This window comes from Phocoena sinus, chromosome 8 (assembly GCF_008692025.1).
Source record: "Phocoena sinus isolate mPhoSin1 chromosome 8, mPhoSin1.pri, whole genome shotgun sequence".
Classification (NCBI taxonomy): Eukaryota; Metazoa; Chordata; class Mammalia; order Artiodactyla; family Phocoenidae; genus Phocoena; species Phocoena sinus.
Genome location: NC_045770.1, coordinates 46363204 through 46385908, shown reverse-complemented (window position 1 = coordinate 46385908; position 22705 = coordinate 46363204). Strand labels below are relative to the sequence as shown.

General features: G+C 41.4%; 1 protein-coding gene across 1 annotated transcript in view; it reads right to left on the bottom strand.

The window, feature by feature from the left end:
• Positions 1 to 18719, bottom strand: part of ME3 (malic enzyme 3) — a 297110-nt gene extending 278391 nt beyond the window's left edge. Inside the window, exon 1 of the mRNA XM_032641780.1 lies at positions 18659 to 18719. The gene's annotated coding sequence lies outside the window, so the exon portion shown is untranslated. The remainder of the gene's footprint in view (positions 1 to 18658) is intronic.
• Between the last annotated feature and the right edge of the window lie 3986 nt (positions 18720 to 22705).

The following is a 22705-nucleotide window of genomic DNA, read 5'->3' as shown; positions in this document are numbered from 1 at the left end:
AAGAAACACAAGAGAAGTAAAAGACCTACAATAACGAACCCAAAACAATTAAGAAAATGGGAATAGGAACATACATATCTATAATTACCTTAAATGTAAATGGACTAAATGCTCCCACCAAAAGACACAGATTGGCTGAATGGATACAGAAAAAAGACCCATATATTTGCCGTCTACAAGAGACCCACTTCAGACCTAGAAACACATACAGACTGAAAGTAAGGGGATGGAAAAAGATATTTCATGCAAATGGAAACCAAAAGAAAGCTGGAGTAGCAATTCTCCTATCAGACAAAATAGACTTTAAAATAAAGACTGTTAGAACAGACAAAGAAGGACACTACATAATGATGAAGGGATCAATCCAAGAAGAAGATATAACAATTGTAAATATCTATGCACCCAACATAGGAGCACCTCAATACATAAGGCAAGTACTAACAGCCATAAAAGGGGAGATCGACAGTAACACAATCATAGTAGGGGACTTTAACACCCCACTTTCACCACTGGACAGATCATCCAAAATGAAAATAAATAAGGAAACACAAGCTTTAAATGATACATTAAACAAGATGGACTTAATTGATATTTAAAGGACATTCCATCCAAAAACAACAGAATACACTTTCTTCTGAAGTGCTCATGGAACATTCTCCAGGATAGGTCATATCCTGGGTCACAAATCAAGCCTTGGTAAATTTAAGAATACTGAAATCATTTCAAGTATCTTTTCTGACCACAATGCTATGAGACTAGATCAATTACAGGAAAAAATCTGTAAAAAACAGAAACACATGGAGGCTAAACAATACACTACTTAATAACCAGAGATCACTGAAGAAAACAGAGAGGAAATCAAAAAATACCTATAAACAAATGACAATGACCCCAAACCTATGTGATGCAGCAAAAGCAGTTCTAAAGAGGGAAGTTTACAGCAATACAATCCTACCTTAAGAAACAGGAAACATCTCAAATAAACAACCTAACCTTACACCTAAAGCAATTAGAGAAAGAAGAACCAAAAAACCCCAAAGTTAGCAGAAGGAAAGAAATCATAAAGATCAGATCAGAAATAAATGAAAAACAAATGAAGGACACAAGAGCAAACATGAATAAAATTAAAAGCTGGTTCTTTGAGAAGATAAACAAAATTGATAAACCATTAGCCAGACTCATCAAGAAAGGGAGAAGACTCAAATCAATAGAATTAGAAATGAAAAAGGAGAAGTAACAACTGACACTGCAGAAATACAAAGGATCATGAGAGATTACTGCAAGCAACTATATGCCAATAAAATGGACAACCTGGAAGAAATGGACAAATTAAAAGCACACCTTCCGAGACTGAACCGGGAAGAAATGGAAACTATAAACAGACCAATCACAAGCACTGAAATTGAGACTATGATTAAAAATCTTCCAACAAACAAAACCCTAGGGCCAGACAGCTTCACAGGCAAACTCTATCAAACACTTAGAGAAGAGCTAACACCTATCCTTCTCAAGCTCTTCCAAAATATAGCAGAGGGAGGAACACTCCCAAACTCATTCTACGAGGCCACCATCACCCTGATACCAAAACCAGACAAAGATGTCACAAAGAATGAAAACTACAAGTCAATATCACTGATGAACATAGATGCAAAAATCCTCAACAAAATGCTAGCAAACAGAATCCAACAGTACCTTAAAAGGATCATACACCGTGATCAAGTGGGGTTTATCCCGGGAATGCAAGGATTCTTCAATATACGCAAATCGGTCAACATGATACACCATATCAACAAATTGAAGGATAAAAACCACATGATCATCTCAATAGATGCAGAAAAATCTTTTGACAAAATTCAACACCCATTTATGATAAAAACCCTGCAGAAAGTAGGCATAGAGGGAACTTTCCTCAACATAATAAAGGCCATATATGACAAACCCACAGCCAACATCGTCCTCAATGGTGAAAAACTGAAAGCATTTCCACTAAGATCAGGAAAAAGACAAGGTTGCCCACTCTCACCACGCTTATTCAACATAGTTTTGGAAGTTTTAGCCACAGCAGTCAGAGAAGAAAAGGAAATAAAAGGAATCCAAATCGGAAAAGAAGTAAAGCTGTCACTGTTTGCAGATGACATGATACTATACATAGAGAATCCTAAAGATGCTACCAGAAAACTACTAGAGCTAATCAATGAATTTGGTAAACTAGCAGGTTACAAAATTAGTGCACAGAAATCTCTGGCATTCCTATACACTAATGATGAAAAATCTGAAAATGAAATCAAGAAAACACTCCCATTTACCACTGCAACAAAAAGAATAAAATATCTAGGAATAAGCCTACCTAAGGAGACAAAAGACCTGTATGCAGAAAATTATAAGACACTGATGAAAGAAATTAAAGATGATACAAATAGATGGAGAGATATACCATGTTCTTGGATTGGAAGAAGCAACATTGTGAAAATGACTCTACTACCCAAAGCAATCTACAGATTCAATGCAATCCCTATCAAACTACCACTGGCATTTTTCACAGAACTAGAACAAAAAATTTCACAATTTGTATGGAAACACAAAAGACCCCAAATAGCCAAAGCAATCTTGAGAACGAAAAATGGAGCTGGCATAATCAGGCTCCCTGACTTCAGACTATACTACAAAGCTACAGTAATCAAGACAGTACGGTACTGGCACAAAAACAGAAAGAAAGATCAATGGAACAGGATAGAAAGCCCAGAGATAAACCCACGCACATATGGTCACCTTATCTTTGATAAAGGAGGCAGGAATGTACAGTGGAGAAAGGACAGCCTCTTCAATAAGTGGTGCTGTGAAAACTGGACAGGTACATGTAAAAGTATGAGAATTAGATCACTCCCTAACACAATACACAAAAATGGATTAAAGACCTAAATGCAAGGCCAGAAACTATCAAACTCTTAGAGGAAAACATAGGCAGAACACTCTATGACATAAATCACAGCAAGATCCTTTTTGACCCACCTCCTAGATAAATGGAAATAAAAACAAAAATAAACAAATGGGAGCTAATGAAACTTCAAAGTTTCTGCACAGCAAAGGAAACCATAAACAAGACAAAAAGACAACCATCAGAATGGGAGAAAATATTTGCAAATGAAGCAACTGACAAAGGATTAATCTCCAAAATTTATAAGCAGCTCATGCAGCTCAATAACAAAAAAACAAGCAACCCAATCCAAAAATGGGCAGAAGACCTAAACAGACATTTCTCCAAAGAAGATATACAGACTGCCAACAAACACATGAAAGAATGCTCAACATCATTAATCATTAGAGAAATGCAAATCAAAACTACAATGAGATAGCATCTCACACCAGTCAGAATGGCCATCATCAAAAAATCTAGAAACAATAAATGCTGGAGAGGGTGTGGAGAAAAGGGAACCCTCTTGCACTGTTGGTGGGAATGTAAGTTGATACAGCCACTGTGGAGAACAGTATGGAGATTCCTTAAAAAACTACAAATAGAACTACCATATGACCCAGCAATCCCACTACTGGGCATATACCCTGAGAAAACCATAATTCAAAAAGAGTCATGTACCAAAATGTTCATTGCAGCTCTATTTACAATAGCCCGGAGATGGAAACAACCTAAGAGCCCATCATCAGATGAATGGATAAAGAAGATGTGGCACATATATACAATGGAATATTACTCAGCCATAAAAAGAAACGAAATTGAGCTATTTGTAATGAGGTGGATAGACCTAGAATCTGTCATACAGAGTGAAGTAAGTCAGAAAGAGAAAGACAAATACCGTATGCTAACACATATATATGGAATTTAAGAAAAAGAAAATGTCATGAAGAACCTAGGGGTAAGACAGGAATAAAGACACAGACCTACTAGAGAATGGACTTGAGGATATAGGGAGGGGGAAGGGTAAGCTGTGACAAAGCAAGAGAGAGGCATGGACATATATACACTACCAAACGTAAAATAGATAGCTAGTGGGAAGCAGCCGCATAGCACTGGGAGATCAGCTCAGTACTTTGTGACCGCCTGGAGGGGTGGGATAGGGAGTGTGGGAGGGAGGGAGACGCAAGAGGGAAGAGATATGGGAACATATGTATATGTATAACTGATTCACTTTGTTATAAAGCAGAAACTAACACACCATTGTAAAGCAATTATACTCCAATAAAGATGTTTAAAAAAAAAAGACCAAAAAAAAACCCAATGCTTTAAAATTCTGATGAAAAAAGAAAAAAGAATCTGCCTGCCAACACAGGGGACACGGGTTCAATCCCTGGCCTGGGAAGATCCCACATGCTGTGGAGCAACTAAAGCCAAGAGCCACGTGTACTGAGCCCACATGCCACAACTACTGAAGCCCGTCTGCCTAGATCCCATGCTCCGCAACAAGAAAAGCCACTGCAATGAGAAGCCCGCGTGCTGCAACGAAGAGTAGGCCCCGCTCCCCACAACTAGAGAAAGCCCGTGCGCAGCAACGAAGACCCAACACAGACAATAATAAATAAATAAATAATAAATAAATTTATTTTAAAAAATCCTCATCTGTAAAATGGGCATGATAATCATACTTATATAATCATATAGTCCGTGAGTGCTTGGCATAGAGTCAGCATTCAATCAAAGTTAGGTATCATCATTCTTGTGGGACAAGCAATTTCCTAAGTGTTTTCCACACATTATCTCATTCGATTTTCACAAGAGCCTTATGAAGTTGCTATTGTTATTCCCATTTCACAGGTGAGAAAACAGTCTCAGGGAGGTTATACAATTTCCCAAAGACGAGCAAAGACAGCTATTAGCAGAGTTCACAGCTCCTAGTCATTGGGTTAAACTGCTTCCTCTTTACAATTTGAAGATAGATTTGATTTTTATAAATGGCCATAATCAAAATAACAGGAATAATAATAATCCCTTAAAATTATGTAGGACTTTACAACTTTCAAGGTGTTTTCTCACTTGAGCCTTCTGACAGAATGTTGTAATGTGTATTTGTTGTTTGGTTTGAAAATACTCAATTCTGCAACAGAGAAAAAGAAAAAAATTAGATAAGTGAAATTCATAAAATATGTTAGAAAATATGGCATGTGTATATTTAACATAGAAAGGGATGGAAGGATCAAGAAATACCTAATATTTATAAGGCACTAAATATTCATGAGGCACATATATTACATAGAAGTGATATATAAATATGCGTGAGTCCTATGAGGAACTAATATTCTGGGTGTACTACATATACATGAGCAATCAATATTCATGAGACCATAATTCAGCCACACACTGATTGACACCCATTCTCGCTCATGTGTCCTCTGCCAGCTCATGGCTGAAACTCATGGCTGCTTAGCAGGTGAGCTGCAAGCTACAGCTATTAGCCTGGTGTACTTGTCCTGTCTCTCCAATAGTTTAAGTGTGTCTTCTTGGCCAGGGCACTTTCCATTTGCGAGCCCCTTAGCTCAAATCTCAACTCTGGTCCTGTAACCAAACCATCAGCGGGGAAGGCTGATGTGGCAGAGAAAGAGACAGGGCAAATGAACACTGCCTACCCCAGGATTCGGTGTGTCCTTCCACCCTGATCACACCCTACCTCAGAGTGCTCATCTCTTTCCTCTTGCCTCCATTATGTGTTTTACATTGATTTTATAGTCCACGTGATTCGACATCCTAATTCAGTTAGTGAGACTTTCTGTTCCATGACCTCTGGTAGGGTGTACCAGTTTGCCTGGTAGTGACCTTAGAGGCTACCACTGCATCATGGTAATTTCCCATGTAATGAATGATGGGAGATAGGTAAGGATCATGCTTCCCACTTTATGGATAAGGAAATCAAGAAATATAGAGGATATGTGACTTATCCAAGGACACACAGCTAATAAGTAGATTAACTGGAATTAATAACACAGGTTTCTCCAACTCCAAATCTAGTTCTTTTTATTCTAAACAAGTCCACATACCAAAAAAGAAAAAATCAGAAGGTACTATAAAAAATGAAATAGATTTTCCTTGTGGGCCTCTAAAGAAAGTTGGCAAAGAAAAATTCCAAGGCTGTTCTGAGCAGTGGTTCCTGGGCAGAACAAGACATCGCTCTGGCGAAGCCCTTATTTTGATGACGCCACACTCACACTCATGCTTGTACTGGGAGCAACCTTAAAAGGGGCCTGTTGTTTAGATTTACAGCCACCCTTCCTCTGTTCCTCATTGATTCTGTAAACACAGCCTCCTTATGTGCAAGACCCCAGCCAACAGGCGCATGGAGGCTCTGATGCTATGAGGAATTATGTCCAGAAAGAAAGGAGGCTTGAGCCAGAAAGGGTTCAGTCGTCTTCAGGTCCTTCCCAAAGCTGGATCCCTTGCCAGATAGTATCACCCTCAGAGATTTGACCTGTTTGCTCTGGCTCTTTTAACTGTTGGCTTTTGAATCAACTCTAGGTTGGCTGGGGTATGAAACTTGCTTTCCTCAAATTAATAGTTACTTGAGTAAGCACTTTTGTTCTTCCTTCCATTCCCTTCCTCACTACCTTTGAAGCCATGTGTAAATAAAGGTTGCTGGCCAAAAGGATTTGGGGGCTGTGACTAAGGCTCTTGGGTAAGGACCATCTGTGTCAATTCCCAAGCTTTTGTGGGAGACGTCAGTCTTTTCAGGGGAGAAAATGGGTAAGCCACAATGGAACCTTGCAAATAATTTTCAGCAATCATTAGGCACCCCAAATGTGTAATTTTTTCTGCAAATCTGCGCTGGCTTTGCTCTTGTTTCCATTTCATCATAACCATATTACCTCCTTCAATTGCTTTCAAATCCCTGGGTTAGAAAAACATCACAACTGCTATTCATGGATATGAAGAACTCAAGGTACTAACAAGGAAAATGGACACAATACAGTCCTGTATTTTTTCAATCATGTTTTTGTGCATGTGTTTGAATGTGTGCAGGCACACATAGAGACAGTAAGAAAAACATGCGGAAGGAGAAATAACAAAATGCTTAAGTGTACTTATGGAGGAATTATAGGTAATTTGTACTTGATTTTTTAAAATAACTCTCCATATTGCTTAAATTCTTATAATCATCTTTCATTGCTTTTACCATTAAAAAAAAGCTTGTCTATTTCCTTTCTGAATAGAAATAACAATACTTAACAAGGTCTTTATTGTTATCAAGGAGTTTTTTAAAGCTAAACAATCTCAGCTGAATTTCATAACATCCCTGGGAAGTCAGTATCATCTTTATATCCATTTTATAGATGGCTCAGACATCCTGTTGTATCCAAGGTTACACAGCTACTAAACAGCAAAACTGAGAGGCAAAGACATATTTTTGACGTCAAAGCCCATGTAATTTCCACTCTGCCATAGCTGCTCTCTGTAAGTACTTTCAGCCATGTGTTCCCAGTTTCAATCAACAATTGTTCTCTGGAATGGCACTCTGGAGGGGTGCAAAGATAAAAATTCTGCCCCTCCAGGAATTCACGGTCCAGAGCAGGGGTTCTCAGCCCCAGTTGCTCACTAGATTCACCCTGGGCCAATTTAAAAACTCTTGATGCCTGGGCCAACCTCAGATGGTCTTCAAAACTCCTCACAAGATTCCAAGGTGCAGCCAAGGTGAGACCAACTGGTCTACCAGGGAGCTGGCACATCTGTAAACGCACAGATCCACCAGAGACAATATATATACTCAATTATGATAATTCACTGTCTTGTTTCCAGTAATTACTTCCTTCCTGGCATTTTATGGGTACTTGGCATATGGATCTCCTTGCATGGATGTCACAACAATTGAAGACTATAAATTTAAGGCTATGTACTATAAACAGGTTTTAGTGTTTATCCTTGAAATTAGTCAGAAATAGCTTTTACACTCTCTTACTGCAGTGTAGTTGGGCAATGTTGTGTAGCAAAGAGAATTCTAGATGTGGGGCTCTGAAGACAAGTTTAGTCTTGTCTCAGGCTGTAAAAACTGTGATTTGGGACAAGTCACTTCTCCTCTATGGGACAAGTGTCTTCCTCTATAAAATAAAAGGGTTGAACCTAGGAGCAGGACAGGAATAAAGATGCAGAAGTAGAGACTGGACTTGAGGACACGGGGAGGGGGAAGGGTAAGCTGGGACGAAGTGAGACAGTCGCATGGACTTATATATACTACCAAATGTAAAATAGATAGCTAGTGGGAAGCAGCTGCCTAGCACAGGGAGATCAGCTCAGTGCTTTGTGACCACCTAGAGGGGTGGGATAGGGAGGGTCGGAGGGAGACACAAGAGGGAGGGGATATGGGGATATATATATATATATATATATATATATATATGTATAGCTGATTCACTTTGTTATAGAGCAGAAACTTGCCCACCACTGTAAAGCAATTATACTCCAACAAAGCTCTTTAATTAATTAATTTTTCAAAAAGACACAGGACAAAAGCAGCAAGGCCATAGCAAAATGCAAGAAAATTCGTCTGAAAACTTTAATTAAAGAAACACTGTTTTTTCAGACATTATCAAAGCCTGACTATATCATTCATAGATTACATAAAATGTCAAAAAACAACATATTCAAGTGATGATCAATATGCCTTGTTTGTAATTTATAAATAATAACATAAAAAAGTAAATAAAGGGGTTTAATTAGATGCTGTCTGCCATTCCTCTAGCTCAAATTTCCCATCATTCTTATCATGTAACCCTAGATTGCCAAAAAGCAGGGAGTCCAAGATTGACAATGAATTTAAAACCTACCTATTTCAGTTACATATTGCTACATTATAAATCACCTCAAAAATCTAGTGGCTTACAACAATGGTTTCTTATTTCTGATTCGGTAGATTGACTGGGAGGTCCTACTGGTTTCACCTGGGCTCACAGGTGCAGCTGCAGGCAGGGGGAGCCAGCTGAAGCTGGAACATCCAAAAGGGTTTACTCAACTTCCAACTGGGCTGGCTGTGGGCTGGAGAGCCTTCGTTCTGCTCCACATGACCTCTCATGCTCCAGGAAGATAGCCTGCACTTTCTCCTAACATGGCGGTCTCAAAATTCCAAGAGGGTAAGAGTGATACGAGTGTAAGCTGCAAAGCCTCCTGAGGTCTAGGCTCTGGAACTCCCACAGTGTCACTTCAGCCATCATTATTGGTCAAAGCAAGTCACAGGATTAGCCCAGATTTTAAAAGAAAAATTTAAAAGAAGGTGGAGCAATAGATTCCACCTCTTGATGAGAGAGGCAACAATGCCAAGTTGCAAAGTGGTGTGGACACATGAAGTATGATTCATGGGTGGCCGTTATCATAATAATCCTCTGTGGTATTTTTGCCTGGAGGTGCTATATCATGTAGTGGTTAAAGGCACCGTCTTTGGACTCAAACAAAATGGTTTCATATCCTGCTGCTTCCACTGACTTGTGATATAGGTCAAGAGACTTAAATCTCTCTGTGCCTGTTTCCTCGCTGGTAACTTGACAAGGATAATAACCGTGCCCACCTCATGAGGCAACTGTGGTAAATAAATGTGATTATGTCTGTAAAGCCTAAAATGTGTCCTAAAAGCTCTCTGTTCTTGCTACTGCTCCTGGTTTTCTACAGGAGGTGAGGGAGCTGCTGCATCCCTCAGGTTAAGGCAGCAACCCTTATTCCCCTCTTTCCCAACATTACATGGGTTAGACTGACTGTAGTCACTTGTTGCAAACCTGAGGGGTTAAAATGCATTTGGTACTGGTTATCACTGAGCTCATTCACATACAGCATCTCTTCTGTGAAAGGTCCAGCTCCGAGTACTGATCTTCAAACAAGAAACGTGACTTTTGGCCTCAGTGGGAGGCGTGTGTTTCCGGCATGAACAGCTCTTGTTCCCCGGTAGCCCCTGACTCCTGACTACCTGGCTGAGTGCAACTCCAGGTGAGAGAGCCCTCTGCCCCTGGGAACCTCAGCCCCACCTGCACAAAGCATGCCACCACTTGCTGACCTTGGCTCTCACTTGGAGGGCTGAAAGGGCCTTCAAGTCACTGGTGTGGTCCAGCCTGCCATTTAGTACCCGAGGTGCACAGGCTCCCTAAGTCAAGACTTACCTGTGACTTGTTCTCTGGGATACATGACCTAAGTTTTCTCCAAGGCAGTTTAACTATACTCAGCAGTCTGACTTGGACTTTGGAGTCAGACAGACCTGGGTTCGAATCCCTATACTGATACCTACTAGCATCATGACTCAGGACAAGTGGGATAACCTCACTAAGGCTCAGTTTTTTCCTTTGTAAAATCATCTACCTTACAAGGTTGCTGTAAAGATTAGAAATATGTATGTAAAGCACTCAGCTCAGACTCTGGATATTAGTAGGATTAAAGTAGATAATTTGTTCAAAGTGCCTACGAGCTCAGGGTACACAATAGGTCCTCAGAAAAAAATTCTTTTTTCTTCTCTTTCAGTATCAGGGTGAATCTAAGCCTGAAGATATTTATTTATTAATTTATTCAACAAACCACTGCAAATGCTGCGAAGAATACAAAAAGAGAATATAAAAGTATATCAAATTCCAAACTGGGAGCCCCATGAAAGCAAGGATCCCACCTTTTTGTCACTCGTTGTCTAAAAGGTATCTAGGACAGTGCCTGAAACACAGTAGGTGTAAAATAAATGCTTGTTGAAAGAAAGATATCCCTGCCATCCCTGAGTTTGGATTTAAAGAGAAGATGAGGAATATACATAAATAACTGCATTTTCAGGTTGACTGATTCAAGTGATCAGAGAGGAGCAATGGTTGTGGAAGAAATTCCACCCTCCTGAGGGTTAAGGTAAGGCTTCAACGGAGAGGTGCATTTAGAATGAGCTTTGAGGAAGGGGAAGATTTCAAAGTGCAATATGAGAAAGAAGACTGAGAATAAAAAGGAGGACCACGTTTAACCTATGGCTGAAATTTAGAATTGAAGTTGTAAGTGGCTCTCTCTCTGTGTATGTTTATATGTCTGTAATTCAGAAAGGCCTCAGAAAACCTCTCATTATCTGATTGTGTTGTATTTTCCCATCTCTGGGTGGTATTCCCAAACTATATTATAAAATATCTTAAAGGAGTTCATTGTATTCTGACTGGCTTAGAGACAAAAAAGCTCATATATAAATTGAATATTCCTAAAATTCTCAGGAATAAAGGAAAGTGAGCCTGAAATACTTTCAATGTGGAAAAGGTATTCTTATAGAAAAAAACTCAGAATTTTTTTAAAAATTCAAGTTCTCAAGATGTAGGTGAATCTTTGGCAAACAAGACTAGGTCAGTAATTTCAGTTTAATAAAATAGCTCTGTTTTCTCTGAGTTAAAGTTAAGCATGATACAAACATACGTTTTTTACTTTACATAAATATCTCCTTCCTAAGCTTATCCAGAGTTACTGATAGAGCAGGTTAGCATTACTTCTACTAAATATATAGAATTTTTTTAAATTTAAAATTTTGTTTAACCATATCGGATCATTATTCTGACAAACTTTATTTCAACAGTAATTGAAATTACATCAGCTTGAAGATAATTTCCAAGATCTTTAGGTAACTTAAAACCTTGGACTGATACTAAACTGAGTTAATAAATAGATATTCATTAGATACTAAGATCATTTCTAAGAAGATACAATACTGAAAAAGTGTCACTAAGTATAATTTAAGATTGTATACTTTTCCCTCCTATTTTTATATGCTATGGAGAGGGTATATGTACATATTTGGGTCTGTTAATGAATGTGTTTCTGTTTTTATCACTTTGAGAAGTTGTGATAAAGGGGGTGCAACAGATACAGAAAATCGTAGAAGGTTCCTGAAAGGGGATTTAATTGCGGTCAGAGCTGGCTACATTTGTTGGGTTTATTTATGAGATTTTCATTGTCTTTGAGCTATTTTACACCTCTCTATAAATTGTAGATGATGAATATGCAAACTCTGTCTTGTCAGGTAGAGATTAATTGACTTCCTTCTTCCGCTTAGAGAAACCAGTTTTGGTACCTAACCTGCAAACTGAACCAGATCCTGTTTCCTTGCCCAAATTGTCAATTTTCCCCAATTTCTCAGTCTTCCAGATTCCTTCAATATCTGGCTACAACCATCCAAACTAACTTTTCCAATTTATCTGGCTTCTGCCTGGTGGCATTACTGAGAACTATAGCCTGACTGTCCACATCCTTCCTGGGACTCTCTGTTGCCTTGCAGCTGGCCATTTTCCCCAGGCCCTGAAGAAGGCCTGGAAGCTGAAGCTCTATGGCTTGATATAAAGCTCGAAGGACTCACCATTGCAGTAGACCATGCATGAGCCCGAATTCTCTCTGGACAAGCCACTGTCTGGATTACTAAGTAAGGCCGATGAAATACTTGGGTCACGCATGCCCGTATATGAGGGGTAACCTTGGCTGCGGAAAATAACACCACCAAAAGCATTGACATCCTAGCTCAAGAGCTTCAAGAAACTCAAGGAGTTGTGCTGCATTACTGGATGTTTTCCTCCACTGGCCTGTTGGAATCCACTGGACTGGTTACCCTTAGAGTTCAACTCCTGGTTCTTTACTTTAATACAACCTTTTATGTTACTGTTTCCCTTTTTTCATTTTAAGCATACTTCTCTTAAGATGCCTGATCTCCAGAACTCTAAAATAACCAACTTTTGCCACCACGTCTCTGCAGATGGTTGAACTGGTTTTGCAGGAATAGAGGCAACAAAACATCCTCGAGAGACTATTTCTCAGACCCTGCTTCACTCCATTCAGGGGTTTATAAATTACCTCTGAGTTGTTCAGTGACAAGTGATATTCATTCATTTTGAACAAAAGGGCAGACTGACAAATGTTGAACTTTACCTGAGCCCTGTGCTCTCAGAAAGCAGAGCTGGCTAAGAAATTCCCCTACACCTTTGTTCTCTGGAATCCCTCCTCTCTTTTGTGTTCCAAGAAACAGCTACCAGCAATGCTCTCCCATGTACTAAAAGAAGACCCATCTCTATCCTTCTTCGTGACTCTTGTAAGACTGTGGATGACCCCCTTGTTGACCTGCCTTTATTAAAATCCCAGACCCCCTTCCCTTTCTTAGAGAACTTTCTCATTCATGAACATTCTCCCTATTGCAATAGCTTGAATAGAATCATCTCCTTATTTGACAAACTGTTTTGTCCGTTACACTTTCCAATTTAAAAAATAAATAAAGATATAGGAGGCTTGTTTCCTGCCTTTGGAACAGTTGTGTGAGAAGGTGATGTCTGAGACAGTTACAGCCACCTCCAACCATGGAACAAGCCTGAGGATGGCCGTCCACATGCTGAGGATGACAGAGGGAGAAGTGGAGAGTACCTGGGTCCTTGATTATTTTGTTACGTTGCTGAAATAGTCAATCCTTTTACTCCCTGTCACTTCTGGACTTCTTGTTATGGTAAGTAACATATAGTCTTATGTTTTAAGTTATTCTCTGTTGGGTGTTCTGTTCTGAAGCCCCAAATACCCCAATAGGATGCTTGTTGGCTTCAGGAATAAAGAAAACTTGTGCCCAGAAATCTTGAAAGGTGTTTGTTTGAGAAGAAATGATTGCTTGTTATGTGTAGGCTGTAGAAAGACTCAGTTTCCTGTGTCCTTCTGTGGCACTGGAGTTGTAGAATCATTCCTGAGGGGCCAAGACTGCCACAGACCCAAAAGAAGCTTTCAGGTGTGAATGAAGAATGATTCAAAGGCAACCTGTGTGGATAGATGATTGAGAACCCAAAGAGCTGTTGGACACCTCAGCAGATGCCAGCACAGGTGCATAACCTCACGGATCAAATGCACTCTGTACTTCCCCTATAGCACATACAAGTGTTTCCAGGGAAAAGTGGGAATGTTCAAATGGACTGAGATGAACTTTTATCCACACGCAATTGCCAGACTCATGAGGCGAGGGCTTTGAAGATGACTATCTAGAGGGGTGGCCTTCATACTGAACCCCTTCAATCTCTAGAGTTCCCAGGAGGAAACATGGAGTATTGGCATGAGTTGGGGAAAGGGGCAGCAACATAAGGGATGGCATCCCGACCCCCTGTTGCAATTCAACCAGAGCAATCTAATTTTATGTTTTCTGTTTTGGGGTTGAAAGTAAAATTTTACTCAGGACAGAATTCCAATGCTAGAAAAAATTATTTTGAAACCTCTGAGCTAGAGGATGCATCTCAACATCCTTCTCCCATCCCCATCCTCAGGCAGACCTTGAGGCAGCAGGTATATGGCTGGGGTTGGAGGTGGGTGTTGGGCACACAAGTTTCCAGAACTTCACTGACATGAAGGCCTATCTTTACTATGGGTCAGAAATAGGAGCGAGACTGGCCCAGCTGTAGCAACCATATTTTGATAAAGAAGTTTACTGTTATGTTCTCCCAATAAAATAAAACTCAAATCCTCCAAAATTTAGCCTGGAAGGAGAATCTCCAGGTGGAGGATGGGAGTTGGACCTAGAAACTCTTCTTCTGTCCCTCTGGGTTCCGAGCATTCTCTTCCTCTTTGGATTTTCTCAGTTTGCTTGCTGCCGCCATTTTTTTTTTTTTTTTTTTAATTATTTGTTTTTATTTTTGGCCGTGTTGGGTCTTCGTTGCTGTGCGCGGGCTTTCTCTAGTTGCGGCGAGCGAGGGCTACTCTTTGTTGCGGTGCACGGCTTATTGTCGTGGCTTCTCTTGTTGCGGAGCACGGGCTCTAGGCACGGGGGCTTCAGTAGTTGTAGCACACGGGCTCAGTAGATGTGGCTCACGGGCTCTAGAGCACAGGCTCAGTAGTTGTGGCACACAGGCTTTGTTGCTCTGTGGCACGTGGGATCTTCCCGGACCAGGGCTCGAACCCGTGTCCTCTGCATTGGCAGGTGGATTCTTAACCACTGCGCCACCAGGGAAGCCCACTGCCTCCATTCTTCAATGGCTCCCCACCTTCCTGGGCAGGAAAGGTGCTGCTCTCCCAACATCTTTCTATCTTTCTTCAAACATCTTTCTATTTTCCCCTTAAAATGGCAATGAGTCACTTTCACAGATTCTTCAGCTAAGACTGGAACTTTCAAAAAAAACTGAATGCTACGGAAGAGCAAAAGAGGTAAACAGAGAGTATAAATCATTTAAATGATGCAACTTCCAAAGCACAGGCTCTGATTCCACTTGAACTGGATAGGTCTCAGGGATTTTACCTCTTCCCATTTCACACAGGTTCCATGAATGGCAATGAGCTAGTTATCCAAAGGGCTGACATCACTTCCCAGAGCCTTTGCCTAAGTCCTCACTTCAAAGCTCCCACCTGTTGCCCATGGGTGATGCCGTATTGATGGCCACCACCTAGGATCTTCTCTTAAACATCTCGACTCCTTCCGTTGACAAGATCAAAAGAGATTCTCTCCCCCTACCTATCTAAGCTTGGTTCTGACACATATTTTTCCCCCCAGGATTGACGGGATGATTCATTCTTCAAGGGAGATTGCCCAGTACAAACAATGGTATAGCTTTACACTTTTGGATCAAAGAGTCTACTGTTATCTTAATCCTTTTATAACCAGATAGGAAAAATTATGCACCAGGATTTCTCTTATGAAGAACATTGTATTTTGGCCTGAAGGTTGTGGGATATGGGGTGGAAAAGCTTTTATAAATACTTGGGGCTTGAAATTTATCTTAATCCCTGGGTCTGAGTCCAGGTCTGTTCCTGGACTGGGGTAACAGATGCACTTTTCAGTAATAGAAGAATTTGAAGTTTCAACAGGTAATCCAGGAAATGAGGAAAGGTGCCTTGGGCTGGTGACTGCATGAAGGAGGAATTTGGAGAGAACAAGAATGTCTAAAAGTGGACTTTGGTGTGACTGCTGTAAATTCTTCCTCTAACTCCCCTTAGAAATCTTTAGTAAAATCTACAATGCTCATTTGTGCTTTGGTGTGAGTGAATTCTTTTGGATATTGACTTGCGTGTCTGGTTGGGGTCATCCTTGGTGCAACACAGGGCTGGAGGAAGACAAAATCTAGAGACAAATGGGCCATTAGAGAATAAGTCCTCGGGGAACAAGTGCTGGGAGAGACAGGCTGTGAAATTGGAGTTGTGAGGCGAGTTTAGCTGGATCTTGTAGGTCAAGGAGGCCCTAGGTGACTTCACAGCCACAGTGTGATAAATTAGCATTGTAATCCTTCACTGATCCCCAATATCTAAAGTCCACACTCCTTGGTGGGAGAGGGGCTACTCCTCCAAATACCTTTCTTTCTAGGTACCTTCTAGCGGTACCTAGCTGGAATTTAACACTATGGATTTGTTCAGTTCCAATCTCTACCTATATAGTGCTCTTTAAGTTTGGGAAAATCATTTGACAACAAACTTCACTTTCTTTATTTGTAAAGCAAAGGTAATAATGCTTACTTCATTTGTGAGTATCAGCATGTATTTACTCTAAATACATTTGCTGAGAGATTGCTGTGTGCTGGGTGGCCTGGTGGAATACAGTGGTAGACCAGACAAATGAGACCTTTGTCCTCATGGCTCTTCCAATCTAGAGGTAGATATAGATCAACAAAGAGAGGATTCATTTATATAACACGGTAAGCCCACTGGAGGCATCCAGGATGCCTGGGAAACAATTAAGAAGGACACCTAACTTGACTTGGGGGTAGGGGTAGTCAAAGAAGATTTCTTGGGAAAAAAATGGCAGCTCAACTGAGTTCTGAAGACCTATTTAGTCCAGAAAGAGAGGAGGGAACAGCATGTGTAAAGATCTAAGAGGCAAGGGGCACTGAAATAAAATATGCTGAGTCCTTAGTATAATGTCTCGAACACAGACATTTTTCAAAATGGCCAGCAGCCTTTAGAACTGTTATGTGCTTGGCCTCAAGAATATCAGATTTATCTCTGTACCTCAGCATGAAAGCAGTTTCTGCCACATAGTGGATGCCCAGTAAGTGCTGAAAAGTGAATGATTGAATAAACAAATAAATGAGTAAATAAATGAATGAATAAATAATTGTTAGTTATTTCTATCTGCTCCTAGAGACCAGTCCATATCACGAGGCATATTCTTACTCGGCCCTTGCCTAGAATTGTCCGATTCCCAGCACTGTAGAGACAGGAATCCCGCAGCCTGGTTTGGACTTGGGACTTGGGAGATTTTTGCTGGATTCATCTGGCTTCACATGGCCTCCCTTACCTCTAACCCAGGAGGGGCTGTGCTTTCTCCTCCTATGACACTGATGCTACTAACTGAGACCCACATAGCTGCTTTCCTTCAAAAGGCATTGTGTCTGAATGGCTCTATTTGTCATCCCACAGAACTAGGCAACTTGTCATACTGTAAAAACAACATGGCTGCCTTATCTTCTGGGACCACACCTGATTGTGGCTCATGGGCCAATGGAGCAGCTTAGCAGGTGAGAGGGCATTAAAAAGGAGTTAAGGCAAGTCAAGCTAACAATAATAGTAAGGAGAAACATTTATTGATCACCCTTGGAAATGGATACTGATATTATCCACATTTTACAGATGAGAAAACTGAGGCTTGGAGAGTGATGTGATGGTGTTTAGTCAGAGGTAGCTGGGATCAAACCCCATTAGTGCAACAGAAGAGCAGGTACTCTTAACCTCAACCGTGTTAACACAAGTAAACAAAGCAAAACAATACTTGCACATGCTGCCCACACCTGTCAACACCAACAAAATCAGGGACATGCCAATAAAATCTATGCCAAACTTTGTTTTTGTTGACTTTGAGAACCTACTAGGACACTGAGTAAACATTTATTTAGGGAAATGGGGAAAAGATAACAAATAGATTGACCAACCAATCCCAGTCATGCAATCATTTTCTCTATTTTGAACCACATCACCTCAGATTGCACTTTATCAGTTCAATATTTCTTAACTTGCGGTCACTGCAGCAAAAGGCTCAGACTCTGAGAGCAGAGTTAGTTCTGCCTCTGGAATTATAACATGGCCTCCGAATTCTCGATTTTTCCTTTCTTTGTAGAACTAGATCTTCTTTGCAAATCTCAACACCCAGATGCTGGAGAGCAATACACAAACTACTAAGAAACTCTTTGCTTTAGACATCTGCCTTCCAGTCCCCCTTCCCCACCTCCCCGCACTGTAGGTATTTGGCTTTGAGACCCATTGCTGCCTCCACCCAGGATTTTGTCCCTTTGACATTAGTTAGGCCCTGAATATGTTCCTCAAGATTCACCTCGAACATGGATAATTTTCACCATTTGTTTAGGGCCTTTACTAGCCAGGCCCTGAGCAGTGCATCGTCCATGCATGACCTCATGTACTTTCTGCAGCCCACACAAGTCCTGAGCTCCTCTCCAATGCCCCTTCCATGTGACCTCCTTTTTCTATCTCCACCATTTTCCTCACTCCCCATTTTCAGCAGATCGCCATGCTGCATACTTCATAAAGACGATAGAGGCGATTAGACAAGATCAGCTCTCCTTGCCCCTCCTACCCAAACCCACCCCCTCCCATCTCGAGGGCTGTATGCAATTTATCTTTTCTTTCTTAAAATGTAAACCTGTCCCTCGCCTGACAGCCTCTATGTTAGAATCTTTCCCTTCCTTAAACACACATAGTCTCTCTTGAAATTCTGATCCATTCTTGCTTTTATCTTTTTTTCTTTTCTACTGAGCCAAAGTTTTCAGATTCTCTTTTTACTTTCTCCCTTACCTTCCAGCCCTCTGTGGTCTGTCTTCAGTTCTCACTGCCCCATCAAAACTTATTTTGCGGGCTTCCCTGGTGGCGCAGTGGTTGAGAGTCCGCCTGCCGATGCAGGGAACGTGGGTTCGTGCCCCGGTCCGGGAAGATCCCACATGCCGCGGAGCGGCTGGGCCCGTGAGCCATGGCCGCTGAGCCTGCGCGTCCGGAGCCTGTGCTCCACAACGGGAGAGGCCACAACAGTGAGAGGCCCGCGTAAAGTTGTGATAAAGCCTGTTGAATAAAAAGAAATTCATTAAAAAAAAAAAAAAACTTATTTGGCAAAAGTCACATGGGACCTCCTAATTGCCAAGTCTGTTGGTGAGATTTTTGAAATTGTCTTATTGGGCATCTTTAGGATACCCAACACTGTCAATCATTCTTTTTTCTAATAACCTCCTGGCTAACCTGACTTAGGAGACTGTACTCTCTCCTTTTGCTCTTTATTTCTCTGATCCTGTTCTCTCAAGCTACTTCAGAGGCCTCTTTTCCTCTGGGTGAGGTCCTGGCCCACCTCTCCAGCCCCATCTCCCACCAGGCCCTCTGTTCTACTTGACCCTGTAAAGACACTCACTCGCATGTGTCTGTCTATACATACCACATAGCCTCAGGGCTCCATGCCTTTGCTCCTGCAGTTCCCCCTTTCTGGGATGCCCTTCCCCCCTACTTTGCCTGGCTCACTCTTACTCATCCTGTAAAGGTGACCTGGACTGTACCTCTGGTTTGGAAACTAGCCTGTCCCCTCTGGCTTTCTCTCCTCAGCTCACCCCCTCCTTTGCTCCCAACAGCTCAATGGCACCATTTATCTATGTCCTTTGTCACACTCTTATGGTTTTAGTTTTTGTTTTGGCCTCAGATACTCTCAGTGGATCTCCTGGATTCATCTCTATGAGGCCTGAGAGATCCATGACAACCACATGGTGGCGCAAGGGGCACAGGGCAGAGCAGTGCAATGGATTCCTAATCAATTAACTGAATTAGGAAGCTCAGTTGGTGTCCCTGAGGTCCAACGGGGAACACTGGACCCCATAATCCGAAGCCTCCCATGCAGCCAAGCCCTCTCTTTTCTCTCTGCTGGCTTTGCTCTCTGTTCCCAGGTTGCTCCATGTCACAGGAAAAAGTCAGGCCACTGCTATGATTAGCATGACTACAAGCCCCATTATCTAATCTCCGTGGCACTGAGGCCACTCAGAAAGCCTCACTGATGCTGGCTGTCTCCCATCACGTTCCTCAGACCACATTTTCTTCCAACTGCTTCCATTTTTCTTAAGCCCCCGCACCCCGCTCCAGCCCCCTTGCCCACGGCTCCTTCTTTGCTTGGAAGACTGAGGTCCTTGACTTCCTTCTTCTCCCATTAAAAACCTCCATGTTTCTTCCCGGCCTCTCCTCCCTCCTCCCGGCCTCTCAGGGACACCCACGCCCTGGGCTTGAGGAGGTACTCCTCCCCCTACCAGTCCTAGAGATCTGACTCCCCAAGATCTTCTCCTGGTTCCTGCATCATCTTCTTCAGCTCCCCCAGGCCCATCACCTCAGCTTAAAAAGAGGCTCCAGTGCTCCCCACACAAATACATACATAAATGGATAAACGAGCAACTTTTTTTTTTTCTATGTGCTTCATTCAAAACACCATCCCACCTTTCTCTTTAATGGCTGCTTCCTCTCCTTCACCTCTTATGGCTTTGAATTACATAAGTAATCCATGTTCATGGCAGAATAGTTAGAAACTGTATGTAAGCAAAAAGGAAAAAAAAAAATCTACTATCACAACACCTCGGAAATAACTCTATTATTATCTGGAGTACATCTTCCAAACTTTTTTCTCTGCACCTATGTAAGTAAAGTTAAACAGATTTTAAAGATAAAATCATATTCTATGTTGTGTTCTGTAACTTGCTTCTCTTATTTCACAGTGTACTTGGAGCATCTTTTCACTGAGTTCGCCCAGATAATCCAGGATCATCTCTCATCTCAAGATTCTTAACTTAATTACACCTGCTAAATCCTTTTTGCCATATAAGGTAACATATTCGCAGGCTCCAGGGATTAGTGCTTGGACTTCTTTGGGGGAGGGAGGCATTATTCTACCCACCCCAAGTAGTCAATAGCCCAGAGACATGGGAAGGGTTGGAGTGATAGGTGGGGGGATTCCCGGCACAGGAAACAGCAGAGCTCTGATGAAACCTCAGTCTTTCCCCATCACCCGAAGCCTCCATGCCCATAAAGGTAGATCTACACAATCTTTTTAAGAAAAACAAGTTCACAATTATAATGGTACCTCTTTTCTGGTCAATTCCATCTTCCTTCCTTTTGGAAGACACCTTTCCCCCACAGCAAGTGATTCTGGTGGGTTTGTCAAGGAAGGTACATGTGCTCCGGGCTGACCAATCACAGTACTCCACGCCTCTGCGCACAGCAGCTGAAGGATGGGCAAACGATACAAATGGCGTTGGTAAGATTCTTGGGGGAGGGGCCTGGCCTGGATGCGGAGACCAGGAAATTTTCTCTCTTGTGGAGACGGTGAGTTCTAGAAATGCTGGAACCGCAGGAGGCCATCCTTCTCATCATGGAGATCCTGTGTAAAAATGAAGCCATTCCAGAGGAAGGGAGAGAAACATGGTGTTGTGGGGCATGGAGTGGAGAGAGAGAGAGAGAGATCTTAAAATCAGAGGACATCATCTGAGCATTTCGTTCCAGACCTGCCTAGGGCCAGGCAATTTCTGGACTCTTCAACTGCATGAGCCAATAAATTCCTCTTACCTTTGTTTGCATGAACTTTGAACTAGTCTGATTCAGGTTTCTGTTACTTAAAATAAAGAATCCTTACTAATATAATATTATTCCACCATATAGATGCATTAAAATCAAATTAACCAAATTCATTAATATTTGGCCTTTAGATAGTTTCCAATTTGTACTAGTACTATTTTAATAAGACCATAGTTAACATCCTTGTACATCTATCCCCATGCATATGACTGATTATTTAGAAAACTTTCAAGGAAATACAGTTAGAATACATTTGAATGTATTCTTTAGAATACCGTCAAAGAAACCCATCAACTTAACCCGCTGTGATCTGGCTACAACCCCACAGCTCTCCTTAAACTGCCCTCTCCTAGGTCACCAAACATTTAATTGCCTATTCCAATAATCCTTTTCTCCATCCTCATCCTATTCAGCCTTTACTCACTCCTTCCACCTGGAAAATCCTCTTAGACTTCAATGAGCCTTTCTCCTTATCTTCTTTTCTCATTTCCAGGATTGAACTCGGATGCCAATTCAGAAAAATTGGTGAAAAATTGGGAGTACTAGGTTGAGGTGGCGTTTGTTAGTTTGTTTGTTTGGGTCAGGAAGAGGTGATGTATTTCACATATAATGGAAAATAATATAAAAATGAGTGGAAGCGTCTTTTAGGAAAATCACTTGACTTCTTGTGACTGCTGAATAATTTCTAAGAGAGTACTTTCTTTTTTCATGTTTTATTGAGAAATAATTGACATACATCACTGTATAAGATTAAGGCATACAGCATGATGGTTTAATTCACATTTATTACCACATGAAATGATTACCACAATATGTCTAGCTAACCACAGCCAGGATCTGCAGAATGTGTGATCAATTAGCGATGTTTACCAATTCACTAAGGCACTGCAGGGGAGGGCCGGGGGCTGAAGTGGGAGGTGGTGAAGACTGTAGCAGGAGTCAAGCATTTGCCATTGCTATAACCAGAGGTTCTTAACCTGGAGGATACAGATCAGCAGATTCCCTGGGGGTTCCAAAGTGACCCAGGGGCTTCATAAAGCCCCCGGAGTTGTATGCAAATGTTTGTCTGATTGTGCATTTTTCTAGGAAGAAAAAACCATAGGTTTTAATCAAAGTTTAAGACTCCCAAAAAAGATTAACAGCCATCTCTGGGATGGTTTCCTATCCTGTGTTTTCCTCAAGTGAGCTTATGGCACTCAAGGTTTGGAGAAGGAGAATCAAGTAACCCACTAATTACCATCCAACCTAACACAT